The following is an 11,128-nucleotide window of genomic DNA, read 5'->3' as shown; positions in this document are numbered from 1 at the left end:
CTGAAAAATCCTACCATTAGATTTTTTTAAAAATACGATATTCTTGCTTAACTAACGTTTCTACATAGGGATTAAGCATTTAGAACGAAATCTAATGTCAGAAAATGGCACTTTACTCTTGACATTTTTCGGTTTTTTCAATTTTCTGGAAAATCCTATCATTAGATTTTTTTTAAAATACGATATTCTTGCTTAACTAACGTTTTTACATAGGGATTAAGCATTTAGAACGAAATCTAATGTAGGAAAATGGTACTTTACTCTTGATCGGTACGTTGGGACTTTGAAAATATTCGGGCGTTCCAATCGCTCGTCTGTTGCATCATAGCGCGTCTCGGCGCAATCGACCGATTCGCTCGACCCATTATTTTCGATTTACGGCTAAAATAAATTTTTCTCATTTTATTCAATAACATATTCTTGCTTAGATAACTTTTTTACATAGGGATTAAGCATTTAGAACGATATAATGTTTAAAATAAGGGCACTTTACTCTTGACATTTTACGGTTTTTTCAATTTTCTGAAAAATCCTACCATTAGATTTTTTTAAAAATACGATATTCTTGCTTAACTAACGTTTCTACATAGGGATTAAGGATTTAGAACGACATCTAATGTCAGAAAATGGCACTTTACTCTTGACATTTTTCGGTTTTTTCAATTTTCTGGAAAATCCTATCATTAGATTTTTTTAAAAATACGATATTCTTGCTTAACTAACGTTTTTACATAGGGATTAAGCATTTAGAACGAAATCTAATGTAGGAAAATGGTACTTTACTCTTGACCGGTACGTTGGGACTTTGAAAATATTCGGGCGTTCCAATCGCTCGTCTGTTGCATCATAGCGCGTCTCGGCGCAATCGACCGATTCGCTCGACCCATTATTTTCGATTTACGGCTAAAATAAATTTTTCTCATTTTATTCAATAACATATTCTTGCTTAGATAACTTTTTTACATAGGGATTAAGCATTTAGAACGATATAATGTTTAAAATAAGGGCACTTTACTCTTGACATTTTACGGTTTTTTCAATTTTCTGAAAAATCCTACCATTAGATTTTTTTAAAAATACGATATTCTTGCTTAACTAACGTTTCTACATAGGGATTAAGCATTTAGAACGAAATCTAATGTCAGAAAATGGCACTTTACTCTTGACATTTTTCGGTTTTTTCAATTTTCTGGAAAATCCTATCATTAGATTTTTTTTAAAATACGATATTCTTGCTTAACTAACGTTTTTACATAGGGATTAAGCATTTAGAACGAAATCTAATGTAGGAAAATGGTACTTTACTCTTGATCGGTACGTTGGGACTTTGAAAATATTCGGGCGTTCCAATCGCTCGTCTGTTGCATCATAGCGCGTCTCGGCGCAATCGACCGATTCGCTCGACCCATTATTTTCGATTTACGGCTAAAATAAATTTTTCTCATTTTATTCAATAACATATTCTTGCTTAGATAACTTTTTTACATAGGGATTAAGCATTTAGAACGATATAATGTTTAAAATAAGGGCACTTTACTCTTGACATTTTACGGTTTTTTCAATTTTCTGAAAAATCCTACCATTAGATTTTTTTAAAAATACGATATTCTTGCTTAACTAACGTTTCTACATAGGGATTAAGGATTTAGAACGAAATCTAATGTCAGAAAATGGCACTTTACTCTTGACATTTTTCGGTTTTTTCAATTTTCTGGAAAATCCTATCATTAGATTTTTTTAAAAATACGATATTCTTGCTTAACTAACGTTTTTACATAGGGATTAAGCATTTAGAACGAAATCTAATGTAGGAAAATGGTACTTTACTCTTGACCGGTACGTTGGGACTTTGAAAATATTCGGGCGTTCCAATCGCTCGTCTGTTGCATCATAGCGCGTCTCGGCGCAATCGACCGATTCGCTCGACCCATTATTTTCGATTTACGGCTAAAATAAATTTTTCTCATTTTATTCAATAACATATTCTTGCTTAGATAACTTTTTTACATAGGGATTAAGCATTTAGAACGATATAATGTTTAAAATAAGGGCACTTTACTCTTGACATTTTACGGTTTTTTCAATTTTCTGAAAAATCCTACCATTAGATTTTTTTAAAAATACGATATTCTTGCTTAACTAACGTTTCTACATAGGGATTAAGCATTTAGAACGAAAACTAATGTCAGAAAATGGCACTTTACTCTTGACATTTTTCGGTTTTTTCAATTTTCTGGAAAATCCTATCATTAGATTTTTTTAAAAATACGATATTCTTGCTTAACTAACGTTTTTACAAAGGGATTAAGCATTTAGAACGAAATCTAATGTAGGAAAATGGTACTTTACTCTTGATCGGTACGTTGGGACTTTGAAAATATTCGGGCGTTCCAATCGCTCGTCTGTTGCATCATAGCGCGTCTCGGCGCAATCGACCGATTCGCTCGACCCATTATTTTCGATTTACGGCTAAAATAAATTTTTCTCATTTTATTCAATAACATATTCTTGCTTAGATAACTTTTTTACATAGGGATTAAGCATTTAGAACGATATAATGTTTAAAATAAGGGCACTTTACTCTTGACATTTTACGGTTTTTTCAATTTTCTGAAAAATCCTACCATTAGATTTTTTTAAAAATACGATATTCTTGCTTAACTAACGTTTCTACATAGGGATTAAGCATTTAGAACGAAATCTAATGTCAGAAAATGGCACTTTACTCTTGACATTTTTCGGTTTTTTCAATTTTCTGGAAAATCCTATCATTAGATTTTTTTTAAAATACGATATTCTTGCTTAACTAACGTTTTTACATAGGGATTAAGCATTTAGAACGAAATCTAATGTAGGAAAATGGTACTTTACTCTTGACCGGTACGTTGGGACTTTGAAAATATTCGGGCGTTCCAATCGCTCGTCTGTTGCATCATAGCGCGTCTCGGCGCAATCGACCGATTCGCTCGACCCATTATTTTCGATTTACGGCTAAAATAAATTTTTCTCATTTTATTCAATAACATATTCTTGCTTAGATAACTTTTTTACATAGGGATTAAGCATTTAGAACGATATAATGTTTAAAATAAGGGCACTTTACTCTTGACATTTTACGGTTTTTTCAATTTTCTGAAAAATCCTATCATTAGATTTTTTTAAAAATACGATAATCTTGCTTAACTAACGTTTCTACATAGGGATTAAGCATTTAGAACGAAATCTAATGTCAGAAAATGGCACTTTACTCTTGACATTTTTCGGTTTTTTCAATTTTCTGGAAAATCCTATCATTAGATTTTTTTTAAAATACGATATTCTTGCTTAACTAACGTTTTTACATAGGGATTAAGCATTTAGAACGAAATCTAATGTAGGAAAATGGTACTTTACTCTTGACCGGTACGTTGGGACTTTGAAAATATTCGGGCGTTCCAATCGCTCGTCTGTTGCATCATAGCGCGTCTCGGCGCAATCGACCGATTCGCTCGACCCATTATTTTCGATTTACGGCTAAAATAAATTTTTCTCATTTTATTCAATAACATATTCTTGCTTAGATAACTTTTTTACATAGGGATTAAGCATTTAGAACGATATAATGTTTAAAATAAGGGCACTTTACTCTTGACATTTTACGGTTTTTTCAATTTTCTGAAAAATCCTACCATTAGATTTTTTTAAAAATACGATATTCTTGCTTAACTAACGTTTCTACATAGGGATTAAGCATTTAGAACGAAATCTAATGTCAGAAAATGGCACTTTACTCTTGACATTTTTCGGTTTTTTCAATTTTCTGGAAAATCCTATCATTAGATTTTTTTAAAAATACGATATTCTTGCTTAACTAACGTTTTTACATAGGGATTAAGCATTTAGAACGAAATCTAATGTAGGAAAATGGTACTTTACTCTTGATCGGTACGTTGGGACTTAGAAAATATTCGGCCGTACGCGGCGCGTCTCGGCGCTTCGAACAGCTCCGGTGTCCCCATTATTTTCGATTTACGGCTAAAATAAATTTTTCTAATTTTTTTCAATAACATATTCTTGCTTAAATAACTTTTTTACATAGGGATTAAGCATTTAGAACGATACATTGTTTAAAATAATGGCACTTTACTCTTGACATTTTACGGTTTTTTCAATTTTCTGAAAAATCCTATCATTAGATTTTTTTAAAAATACGATATTCTTGCTTAACTAACGTTTCTACATAGGGATTAAGCATTTAGAACGAAATCTAATGTCAGAAAATGGCACTTTACTCTTGACATTTTTCGGTTTTTTCAATTTTCTGGAAAATCCTATCATTAGATTTTTTTAAAAATACGATATTCTTGCTTAACTAACGTTTTTACATAGGGATTAAGCATTTAGAACGAAATCTAATGTAGGAAAATGGTACTTTACTCTTGATCGGTACGTTGGGACTTAGAAAATATTCGGCCGTACGCGGCGCGTCTCGGCGCTTCGAACAGCTCCGGTGTCCCCATTATTTTCGATTTACGGCTAAAATAAATTTTTCTAATTTTTTTCAATAACATATTCTTGCTTAAATAACTTTTTTACATAGGGATTAAGCATTTAGAACGATACATTGTTTAAAATAATGGCACTTTACTCTTGACATTTTACGGTTTTTTCAATTTTCTGAAAAATCCTATCATTAGATTTTTTTAAAAATACGATATTCTTGCTTAACTAACGTTTCTACATAGGGATTAAGCATTTAGAACGAAATCTAATGTCAGAAAATGGCACTTTACTCTTGACATTTTTCGGTTTTTTCAATTTTCTGGAAAATCCTATCATTAGATTTTTTTAAAAATACGATATTCTTGCTTAACTAACGTTTTTACATAGGGATTAAGCATTTAGAACGAAATCTAATGTAGGAAAATGGTACTTTACTCTTGATCGGTACGTTGGGACTTAGAAAATATTCGGCCGTACGCGGCGCGTCTCGGCGCTTCGAACAGCTCCGGTGTCCCCATTATTTTCGATTTACGGCTAAAATAAATTTTTCTAATTTTTTTCAATAACATATTCTTGCTTAAATAACTTTTTTACATAGGGATTAAGCATTTAGAACGATACATTGTTTAAAATAATGGCACTTTACTCTTGACATTTTACGGTTTTTTCAATTTTCTGAAAAATCCTATCATTAGATTTTTTTAAAAATACGATATTCTTGCTTAACTAACGTTTCTACATAGGGATTAAGCATTTAGAACGAAATCTAATGTCAGAAAATGGCACTTTACTCTTGACATTTTTCGGTTTTTTCAATTTTCTGGAAAATCCTATCATTAGATTTTTTTAAAAATACGATATTCTTGCTTAACTAACGTTTTTACATAGGGATTAAGCATTTAGAACGAAATCTAATGTAGGAAAATGGTACTTTACTCTTGATCGGTACGTTGGGACTTAGAAAATATTCGGCCGTACGCGGCGCGTCTCGGCGCTTCGAACAGCTCCGGTGTCCCCATTATTTTCGATTTACGGCTAAAATAAATTTTTCTAATTTTTTTCGATTACATATTCTTGCTTAAATAACTTTTTTACATAGGGATTAAGCATTTAGAACGACATGTTGTTTAAAATAATGGTACTTTACTCTTGTGATTTTTCGGTTTTTTTTGATTATTTTGAAAAATAAATTTTTGTAATTTTTTTAAATGCGATATTCGTGATCAGTGAACGATTTCACATATGGATTAAGCATTTAGAATCGTGCGGACGCGTTATTAAAAAAGTTTACTCGATGCGATGGGACTTTAAAAAGTTTGTGAAAATTTTCATATTGGGAAAAAATGTGTAATTTTTTGTCTAGTTTACGGTAGTGTAATTTATTTTAATGTTTACTATAAAAATTTTTTTCGTTCGTTCACGCGCTATGTTACAACAGCACGGCCGGGCGGTCTGTTGCCGCAGCGGTTTACACTCATAAGCGCGCGTGCTATTCGGCCGGCGGCGCCGGCGTCCTTGCCGGCCGTTCGGTATCTATAAGAGATACACGGTCCGTGCGAGGCGGACGGAGCAGAGCGGGTTTTGGGCCAATTCTACGATCTCGGTCGAGAAGCTGTCTCAGAGCTCCTTCGGGGCTTCGGTCCTGACTGTTTCGTGCCGTTTACGTTACGGACTTTTCTCCACACAGCGTGGCCACGGGTCGGTGTCTTTGACCGAATGGCCCATATGTGGCAAGCCCTACGGGGTTGGTTACCCGTATGCACTTTGTATGTATACTCGTACTCACTGAGCAATCGACTCTTCTGTCCGAGCGATGGAAAAATTTTTTAAAATGCATCTGTAAGATTTGGAAGCAAATCGTACCAATTGAAAACTGTGGCTAAAATGAAATAGCCCAGTGGAGAGAGAAAACTATCAAAAAACTGATTTTTTAAATCAAGAGGTGTCAGAAATCGAAATGCCTAGCGCGAGCGGAAGAACACGCTTTCTCGCCAGTCCAGCATGTGTCCTGTCCGTTCTTCCTCGGCTTGCCGATTTTGCCCAGATCAGAGGTTTCGTGCTTCCGGCGGTCAGAAGATCAGCGTGAGCGTACGCGCTTCCACGACTATGGCATCACCCATGTACTTTTTCCTTTGAATATATTTGAGTACATAAAAAATATTAAAACATATAGAGAGAACTGTGTCTTGGATCTTAAAAATTTGTCAATAGCGATGATATATTATTACTTAACTTGAAGTATTTGTACGTTTTAGCTGGGACGTACATTTATCTTACAAGATGTTAATAGCGAGACTCTTGAAGATAAAATTATCTTGTGATTTTATGAAGGCAAAGATAGAAACGTACGAAGCTGGCGTACGTAGAAAAATGTGATTTTATGATAGAACAAAAATATAATACGTACGTTTTTGGGCGTACGGTAAAATATCTGTATGGTAGAAAAATGAAAGAAATTGAGCGTTAAAGAAGATATGTTACAAGCGCGGAATGTGGCAAAACTTGTACATATTTGAAAGAGAAAAATGGTGTGTCGACCTGACATATATATATGAAACAGGCGACGATGGAAAAGGATTTAAATTTTGTCCATTTTATATATACATATTGTATAGTTCCCTGGTTGATCCTGCCAGTAGTCATATGCTTGTCTCAAAGATTAAGCCATGCATGTCTCAGTACATGCCGTATTAAGGTGAAACCGCGAATGGCTCATTAAATCAGTTATGGTTTCTTAGATCGTACTAAAATTTACTTGGATAACTGTGGTAATTCTAGAGCTAATACATGCAAAACAGAGTTCCGACCAGAGATGGTAGGAACGCTTTTATTAGATCAAAACCAATCGGTGGCGGGTGTTTACACTCGTCCATCGTTTGCTTTGGTGACTCTGAATAACTTTGTGCTGATCGCATGGTCTTATAGCACCGGCGACGCATCTTTCAAATGTCTGCCTTATCAACTGTCGATGGTAGGTTCTGCGCCTACCATGGTTGTAACGGGTAACGGGGAATCAGGGTTCGATTCCGGAGAGGGAGCCTGAGAAACGGCTACCACATCCAAGGAAGGCAGCAGGCGCGCAAATTACCCACTCCCGGCACGGGGAGGTAGTGACGAAAAATAACGATACGGGACTCATCCGAGGCCCCGTAATCGGAATGAGTACACTTTAAATCCTTTAACGAGGATCCATTGGAGGGCAAGTCTGGTGCCAGCAGCCGCGGTAATTCCAGCTCCAATAGCGTATATTAAAGTTGTTGCGGTTAAAAAGCTCGTAGTTGAATCTGTGTGTCACAGTGTCGGTTCATCGCTCGCGGTGTTTAACTGGCATTATGTGGTACGTCCTACCGGTGGGCTTTGCTCTTCACGGGGCGGTCCAACTAATATCCCATCGCGGTGCTCTTCACTGAGTGTCGAGGTGGGCCGGTACGTTTACTTTGAACAAATTAGAGTGCTCAAAGCAGGCTACCTTCGCCTGAATACTGTGTGCATGGAATAATGGAATAGGACCTCGGTTCTATTTTGTTGGTTTTCGGAACCCCGAGGTAATGATTAATAGGGACAGATGGGGGCATTCGTATTGCGACGTTAGAGGTGAAATTCTTGGATCGTCGCAAGACGGACAGAAGCGAAAGCATTTGCCAAAAATGTTTTCATTAATCAAGAACGAAAGTTAGAGGTTCGAAGGCGATCAGATACCGCCCTAGTTCTAACCATAAACGATGCCAGCTAGCGATCCGCCGAAGTTCCTACGATGACTCGGCGGGCAGCTTCCGGGAAACCAAAGCTTTTGGGTTCCGGGGGAAGTATGGTTGCAAAGCTGAAACTTAAAGGAATTGACGGAAGGGCACCACCAGGAGTGGAGCCTGCGGCTTAATTTGACTCAACACGGGAAACCTCACCAGGCCCGGACACCGGAAGGATTGACAGATTGATAGCTCTTTCTTGATTCGGTGGGTGGTGGTGCATGGCCGTTCTTAGTTGGTGGAGCGATTTGTCTGGTTAATTCCGATAACGAACGAGACTCTAGCCTGCTAAATAGACGTAATTATGGTATCTCGAAGGCTCTCGGCTTCTGCCGGTGGGGTTTTTACTACCAACGTACAAACAAATCTTCTTAGAGGGACAGGCGGCTTCTAGCCGCACGAGATTGAGCAATAACAGGTCTGTGATGCCCTTAGATGTTCTGGGCCGCACGCGCGCTACACTGAAGGAATCAGCGTGTGTTCCCTGGCCGAAAGGCCCGGGTAACCCGCTGAACCTCCTTCGTGCTAGGGATTGGGGCTTGCAATTATTCCCCATGAACGAGGAATTCCCAGTAAGCGCGAGTCATAAGCTCGCGTTGATTACGTCCCTGCCCTTTGTACACACCGCCCGTCGCTACTACCGATTGAATGATTTAGTGAGGTCTTCGGACTGGTGCGCGGCAATGTTTCGGCATTGCCGATGATGCCGGGAAGATGACCAAACTTGATTATTTAGAGGAAGTAAAAGTCGTAACAAGGTTTCCGTAGGTGAACCTGCGGAAGGATCATTACAATGTTCCAATATATCTCAAAGAGAGAGGAGAGGAGGAGAGAAAATGAATTCGATTAGTTTGTGGATAAGAATTCATATAAAAAAAAAAGATATTGTTGAGCCCGCCAGATCATTCGTGCGTGATTTACACGGCCAGACGTGTGTACTACACGTATTAGGCCTTTGATCTGCGTTGCGTAGGCCACAACAAATCTTTCAAAGAGAGAGAGATATATGTGTTGTTGGGGTTTGTGATTATGAAGGTGCCCCAACGCACAAAAATATATAAAAATGTACAAAGTTGGGATGTGGTGTGGTGGAGAAGAGTTGGGCCCGACCAGATCATTCGTGCGTGATTTACACGGCAGACGTGTGTACTACACGTATTAGGCCTTTGATCTGCGTTGCGTAGGCCATCTTCCTTCCAAGACACACACGTGTTGGGGTTTGTGTGATTTTATGATAGTGCCTCAACACGGAAAAATAAGCGTACGAGAAGAGTTGGGCCCGACCAGATCATTCGTGCGTGATTTATACACGGCCAGACGCGTATTATATTACACGTATTAGGCCTTTGATCTGCGTTGCGTAGGCCATCTTCTCGATAGAGAGAAAGCCAATGTATTCTTTTTTCTTTCTTTACACACACACACACACAGTTGTAGTAGGACAGGGAGGGATGCGAGCGTGCTAATCACGCTTCCTCAAGTCTTCGCTGTGGTGTAAAAAAAAAAAAGAAAAAAAGGAATCGTTGGGAAAGTCCAAAGGACGAAAATATCGGGCAGTCTGAAGATAACTTAATGCTCGTTTACATTGGTATCAAGAGAGACCGGCTTGTGTAGCTCGTTTCAATGCTGTGTCGTTGTCATTGACACCCTACTCTGTTGCGCGCTAGTGGCAGCATGAGCGTGGGACGTATATATATATGACACCCAGCTAGAGCCGGCCGTGAGTCCGTCCGGTGTAAATAACGACGAAAGGAGAGAGAAACTTTTCGAATCCAGTATCGGGTTGATAATTGTCCAGTTTGAATATCCATATCCCCGTCGTTTTTGGAGGTGATATACTCTCTGTGTTTCTTCGATAGAAGGCTTTTCAATGTTCTATTCGCTCCGACCGTCGAACTTGCAAGAAAACAGTGGTTTTGGATTTGCTCGTACATATATATATGGTTTCGACGGAAATATCTCGTTCTTTAAGGGACAATTATGTCGTTGTACGACGACTCCCGAATCTCCTTCGCGCGCTGGTTGGAGCTCTTCGGGTATCGGCTTGTTCCGAAATATAACACAAAAATGTGGTGGATAGCAAATACACATTATATATATATGAGAGAATAAAAGGGAAAAATTACCCTGAACGGTGGATCACTTGGCTCGTGGGTCGATGAAGAACGCAGCTAATTGCGCGTCAACGTGTGAACTGCAGGACACATGAACATCGACATTTCGAACGCACATTGCGGTCCACGGATACAATTCCTGGACCACGCCTGGCTGAGGGTCGTTTACGTACTTATAAACTGCTTGCGTTGATGGCACTTGTTGCCTATATACGTACGAGCGAATGGTGGGCGCTTCGTCGGCGTTTGTCGCGGTCCTATGAATATTGAGAAATTTTACGTACGTCTAACAGTCTTCGAGAGAGATGGAAATCGTGTTCGAACTAGCGTGAGTGTGGAAGGCGGTGTCGTGTGTCGTATATGTTTTATATACGTCCGCCCGTCTGAAACACCGCTTCGAAGCGGTGACAAAATCTTTTTCGGGACGATTCGTATTCGTAGAACTATCGAGATTTCACTGGTACATTTTCAACGCGCTCCCGACGTCGCCTGAAATGAAACGAGATGGGTTTAACCCACGAAAGCGTACTACACGAGTCTGTCCTATGTGAAGACTGTGTACAGAGATCGAACGAACGCATGAAAGAAATTGAACGAAAGAACACATAACCCGCAAAAATATAGAGTAGAATTGTGACCGTTGCTTCGAATTTGAATTTATATGTATATATATATCATAGCCCCAGGGAGTGGAACCTATGAGTGTGGAAGGATGTCTCTTACCGTTATGTTGCCAGAGGAAAAAAAGTCTCTCTCTTCGTACGACACATTTGTGTACGAATTGTA

The 11,128-nt window shown here is 38.2% G+C and overlaps 2 non-coding genes across 2 annotated transcripts; both read left to right on the top strand.

Moving 5' to 3' along the window:
* The first annotated feature begins 7,098 nt into the window (after positions 1–7,098).
* Positions 7,099–9,019, top strand: LOC143263462 (small subunit ribosomal RNA). Its single transcript, XR_013036897.1, has one exon. It is a non-coding gene; the product is annotated as a small subunit ribosomal RNA (ribosomal RNA).
* Positions 9,020–10,351: 1,332 nt separating this feature from the next.
* Positions 10,352–10,506, top strand: LOC143263468 (5.8S ribosomal RNA). Its single transcript, XR_013036902.1, has one exon. It is a non-coding gene; the product is annotated as a 5.8S ribosomal RNA (ribosomal RNA).
* Positions 10,507–11,128: the final 622 nt, after the last annotated feature.

This window comes from Megalopta genalis, unplaced genomic scaffold (assembly GCF_051020955.1).
Source record: "Megalopta genalis isolate 19385.01 unplaced genomic scaffold, iyMegGena1_principal scaffold0627, whole genome shotgun sequence".
Lineage (NCBI taxonomy): Eukaryota > Metazoa > Arthropoda > Insecta > Hymenoptera > Halictidae > Megalopta > Megalopta genalis.
The sequence above is the reverse complement of the archived record's forward strand: the minus strand, read 5'-3'. Positions and strand labels throughout refer to the sequence as shown.